The sequence below is a fragment of the Herpailurus yagouaroundi genome, unplaced genomic scaffold, assembly GCF_014898765.1.
Source record: "Herpailurus yagouaroundi ecotype Mexico unplaced genomic scaffold, PumYag 163, whole genome shotgun sequence".
Taxonomy (NCBI): Eukaryota; Metazoa; Chordata; class Mammalia; order Carnivora; family Felidae; genus Herpailurus; species Herpailurus yagouaroundi.
Genome location: NW_024412404.1, coordinates 60064374 through 60070373, shown reverse-complemented (window position 1 = coordinate 60070373; position 6000 = coordinate 60064374).

The window sequence follows — 6000 nt, the reverse complement described above, 5'->3', positions numbered from 1 at the left end:
ATAAGTAAACATTTTTTAAAAAGATCAGAACGTACAAAATCTTTCTGAAAGTTTGTTTCTTTGAGCCAGGCTTGGGATGGGCAAGAGTTTTCTGTCCTTTGCCCTAGACACAAGTGAGATCAGAAGGTCTCCTAAGATGCTGAGAGCTGGCCCACTCTCCGAGGCTTGTTACCTCTCTTTCTCTGAACTTCTTCTGGCCATGCCCATTCCCAGAGGGTCAAAGGGTCCAAAAGTCAAGTTGACATGCCCACCTGGAGACCGCGCCCCCTTCTTTCTGGATGCTGCTTCAGTTCATGGAAAGAAGTCTCTTAAAAGTCCCTGTTGAGATGGCTGCAAAGTCCTTCTGGGGCCGGGCTGCCTTCCTTCTTTGGTCCTATGCCCCCGGATGGACCATGCTATTGGGTGAGTACTTCTAGGCCCACAGCGTGGCCAAGGCCAAGGGGGGCTATTTGCAGGGTGAGGGACAGAGCGCAGACTGTGAGGATCTGGGGGCGGTGACCATTTGTATGCACAAGGGATGGTCCAGGGTAAGCAGGGATGGGAAGGGAGAGTGGGAAGGCCAGGCCAGCTCTTGCCTCTCTGCATGTGCCAGAGCAGAGCTCCAAGGAGAACCCTCAGAGACTGGAAACACGATAGCATCTATTTACAAAACCCTAGATGAGTCAGAAGAAATTGGGGAGAGAAAGAAAAAGGGAAAACAGGAGAGACGAGGTAGAAAATCAGAAGATCAAGTGAGAGAGTCTAATATCTGCAGAAGAATGCCAGAAAGAGGGCACAAAGATAGCGGAGAGGAGAAAATTATCGAAGAAATAATTCGTAAATGCATCTGTCAATGCGAGGTCTTCCTCTGGGTGAAGGGTAAGCCTGCTGAAGCCAAAACAGAACTCTGAGCGCTCCTGCACCCCACGCCCTGCTTATAACACGCTTCCTCCCAGACACATCTCCCATGCTGTCCTACCTCAGCGACAGCACGGTCGTGGGCCCAGGAGATGGAGCTGGGACAGGAGGCCACCACGGGCTCTGTGACCATCTTCCCCACTCAGGGGCACTGCTGGGAGCCAGGCAGTGATGACTCCACACTTCCCAAGCATGGGACCTGGGGGTGAGTCATGGCCCCGGGAAAGGGCCTGACTCCTGACTTGATTAGATGATTCACTTCACTTGCTCCTGTCCACACTGTTTACAGCGGAGAGCTGAGCCCATCGAGCCGAGCGGCAGACAGAAAGGAACCAGCCTAAGACCTATGTGCGGTTTCAGCAAGAAGAAAAAGCGAGGAGGAAAGGAATGGAAGTAGAAGTCAGATGAACAGCAGGCCGCTTCTAAGGCGGGCTTGCTCGCCGAAGGACAGGAAAAGATCAAACGAGTTGCCCGCGATCCCGCAGAAACCACAGACGCAGGGGTCTTGAAGAAGGGGGCTCCGCTGAGGTCTGTGGATGTTTCCAGCACGAGGCTCTGGGACAGCAGGAAAACACGAAAGGCGAGCTGGCAGCAATGGGGAAACGGTGAAGAAGAAAAATAAAACGTTGCAGGGACAAAAATCACATGCAAAAAAGCAAAAACCTATCAACACGAGTCTGACCGAATCGTGCAAAACAAACTTGCACCAACAGAGAGGCAAACGTGATTGTGGAGATGATTCACACGGAAGCAAAGGATGAGAAGGTGCTTCCAAAGAGGAGGCCAGAACGCACGGAACAGAGAAGACGTTTGAGGGAAGACAAGAATGAAACTTGAGCCCATGGACCGCAAGATCGTGACCTGAGCCGAAGCTGGACACTTAACCCACTGAGCCACTCAGGCGCCCCGGAAGGACTTGCATCTTGAATCCGACAAAGTATCCTGTGTCCCAGAAAAAAAAAAAGGCACAGAGGGATTAATGCTGAGACATAACCACGTTTAGCCACTGAACACCAGGACAGAGGCAGAATCCTATGAAGAACAAAGCGAAACAAACTGAAACAAGGCACCAACCCTCCCCCCCCACACCCCCCACGGCATTCCAGTGGCTGAGGATTGTGGCCAAGGTCTGCGGAGCCTGCAGGGAAGGGAAATGTGACCTCGCCGTCCCTGGGATACAGAAGTGGCAGACGGTTCCGAACAGAACCCCGAGAAATCAAACCACAGCTCTCAGAAACCAGCCAGGGTCCTAAAGCGGTTGGTGGTGAGTATAGACTCTATTCTGTTCGGGAATGAAGAGCCGAATCACAGCACGAATCACAGCACGAATAGAACATAGGTGTTAGGGTGCGGACAGGCGTAAATCATGGTGCCAGCAAATCAAACTGGAAGGGAAAGGGGGGCGAGCGGGGGGGCCCCTCATCTTTCACAGCAGAAAGCCCAACTCGGACACACGGTGCCCTCAAGATATTATAATCCCAAGGTCCCACCGTTTTTACGCTCTTTTTCTCCCTTAATTTTACAGACATCTTTTGGTCCTTTTTCTATGGCTTGCATATTTTTTTTTTTAATGAGCATTTTTTTTAACCCCCCCCCCCCCCAGATAAAAGCCGTTATTCTTAAAACATTTCTTTTGAGTTCTCTCTTTTCCATCTGGTTTGCTTCGTTTCAAAACAAAACAGAACAAAAGAACAAAGAATTTCCGTGCCTTTGAAAGGCAGCTAACCTCCTTCGACATCCCCAGGGCAGGGAAGGAACTGAGGGCTGGCAGACCGGAGCCTGGGAAGGGGGTGTGTGTGTGTGGGGGGTCCCCCTGCTTCCTGCGGAGTGGGGCCAGGCTGAGAGGCTCTGGGAGCACCTGACTCTCGGAGAAAAAGGGTCCATGGTCAGCAGGGGGGCAGGCAGGGGCACCCTGTGCTTTGGACGGGGCTTGCTTGGTCGGGCCAAACCCTGAGAGACGGGCAAAGAAACTAATTGCCCAAAGCCATTCCGGAAGGAGATTGTTGGGGGCTCCCCTCTTCCCCCTTCTATACCTGGGGCCGGGTACTCGGGTTTGGGGTCCGACTCTCCCAGAACAGCAAGCTTGCCTGCTGCCCCCTCTTTGTCCGGTCTCGAACTGTGCCCCTTCCAAGCTGGAGCTTGAGTGGAGAGAAACCGAGCGTGCACGTGGGGCAGGAAGAGACCGGGAGACGCCGTTCATTCCTCCATTCATTTGTGCGCTGTGTGGCCCCTGCGTGCGGGCTTGCACGGTCTCCGGGGACTTGGAGATGCTGTGACGCTCTCAGGCCTCTGGGTGTCTCTGTCTGGGGTGAGGAGACCACTGAGGAAGCCCTCTCGTAAGACTCAGGGCCCCGGGAGAGATGGGGGGGGGGGCGCTGGCTCTGTTCCAGGCACCGCCCTAAGAGTGGGCAAGACGGCAGCTCCGGGCCGGGAAGAGGGTTGAGTTCACTGCTGGAACTCAAAGGTGACACTGGAGTGGATCACGTTGGGTCTCTTCCACATTGGCTCTTAGCTCTGGTGGAAGCTTCTCCTGCCCTTAGATGCCAATGTCTTCTTGCCTCCAGGCCGTGCTGACTGCTCAGGGCTGGGAAGCCCTGACCTGCTTGGCCCAATCAGAGTGACAGAGCCCCCAGATGGCTTGGTTCAGATCCCAGCTCCCTGGCGGATCGGCCGGGTTGAGCTTGGGCAGGCCGGTACCTGCTCTGTGCCTCTGTTTCTGAACGTGAAACGGAGCCAAGCCCTGGGTTGGCTCCACCCTGGGTTGCGGGAGGATGCGATGAGAGCGTTTTGCTCTGTGCCTGGCGCCCGGGAGACAGTGGCACAGATGCACCCAGGAGATTGGAGATGTCCTGGGTCTCCAAGGGCACGGCTTCTTCTGCTTCGGGTCCTTCCCAAAGCCTGACTTTTCCCTTGTTCTTGGAGTCCGCAATCCAACCTGTGTTTTCAGGATCAGTTGTCCTTTTGGCGGCGGTGGTCCGTTACTTGCTCTGGTGTTCCAGATAGGGGGCCAGGGGGATGGATGCCTTCTAGGGCCTGATGGCCGGGAACACAGCTAAGCAAGTTCGGGCCCACGCCATTCGCCTGGAGCGCGGAGCGTTGCCAGGGGCCGCGTCAGCCCGGTGGGCAGGCAAACGGGGACCGGGCTGCGGGGACCTAGGTGGCAGCCACGGTGCCGAGCATGGGCCGCAGCTCATCGTAGGTACCAGGAAGGACTAGCTTCCACCTCCCTGCCGCCAGGCGCCAGTGAGCCCCCTGCCCCTGCCCACCCACATCAGCCTCCCCTGTAAGGGGATGATCGCACTAGAGGGTCTCTGAGACCCCTTCCAGCCCGAGAAGCTGGGCTAACGGTGCGCTGTGTGTGTGCAATTCGTGAAATGTGATAATACAGCTTATGCTTGAGTAGGCACTCCTCACCCCCCCTGCCCCCACCGGCATCATCTCATGCAAACCTTATCTCCCTGCTCTCCGTGGATAGATGGGGACGCAGAGGCTGGAGAGGTACTCTCCTACAAGCAGTTAGTGGCCGAGACACCTGAACCTAGCTCGCTCCTTCCTTCCTTCTCTTTCTTTCTTTCTTTCTTTCTTTCTTTCTTCCTCTTTCTTTCTCATGGAGCCCAGCGCGGGGCTCGATCCTACAACCCCAGGATGATGACCTGAGCCAAAATCAAGAGTGGGATGCTCAACCTACGGAGCCACCCGGGGCCCGTTGTACCTGGCTTTTCTAGCTCCAAATCTCTTACGTTTAATTAGTATATCCTTCTGCTTATTTGTGGCCTATTGAAATGATTTTTTCCCTCCCTTCTAACTGGTGAGTAACAGAATACTCAAAGGGAAGAACTCGTCAATGCTGCAGAAAGGACAATGAGCAGGAAGGAAGGAATGGGACTGGAGTGAGGACTGTCGGAGAAGAACTGTGCCAGAGCCATTTCCCCTTAATTGAGAAAGTGTTTGGAAAATACTCCCTTTCCTGCATAATGAAAGACCAGAAACCGGCTTATTTTAAGGTACCATGAGCTAATGCATATGCATGTGAACACTGATGCACAGACTTGTGTTATGTCTGCCTTTTCATGTGTTTTCTCTGGATGTGTCTGCGTTTAATGTACATCACAAAATGCCTCCATTATGATCCGTTTCTCATTGAGAGAAAAAAAGAAAAAAGCCCAAGGTTTAGAAACCTAGTCTAGGACCGAGAGCTCTTCACTCATCGCCTTCATCGAAAAACAAAGCACAAGATAAAATGAAACGAGGCCCTTGGTTCCGGAAAGAAGAGGTTTTGCGACCATCTTGGCGAAACTGTCCTCGGCACCCGGCTCACCCTCCACCCCCCAGGCTGCTGTCACTTGCCCCGCAGAGCCTTCCTGGCCTGAATGCGCAAGTAGGTGTTTGCTGTGTGGACCCAGAAAGAAAGAGCTCTCCCTTCAGAGAGAATCCAATTATCTGAACTTTTGTATCAAAGGCCCATCTGGAGAATTTTAATCATTCCAGCAGAATCCAGGATTCTGGTGGCTCTCGGTTGAGCTCTGTGACTGCATTTTAATCTCTGTGATTACGCAGTTTTATTATCTCTCAAGGTAAGCAAAGACGCTCTCCCCGAGATGCTCATCACCAGGGCATGTGGCCAAGTGCCCTGTGGTCTTAGGAGGGGGTATTGTGTCTCCGGCTGAGATGGGTTCTGTATCACATTTCAGGGGGATTAAATTGCATATGTACCCTTGGTTCTTTGGGTCCCGTTTAGTACTGTCATATAATATAAGGACCTCACTGGGTCACACCCTAGGCCTGTCCCATCGCCCACTGATAGTGATGCTGCTTGCATTGACCTGCCCATAAAACTCTTGCCACTTCTGGCCCCTCCCAGGACACTGTCACCAGGCTGAATTAGCAGGTGTCTTGCCAGCCCCGAGGTGGGCCGGGGATAGTGGCCGTAAAGGCTTGGGTGGACAGGAGAGGTGTGGCAGGGAGGGGGTGGGCACAGTATTTTCAACAATGATCTCTGCTGTCTTTTCTCCAAGTTCCCAGTGGCGACACTGGCTTTAATGTTGCAGGGCCCTCTACCTGGTCTCATTTCCCCTCTGGCTCTTCTCAGCACTTCCGTCTTGG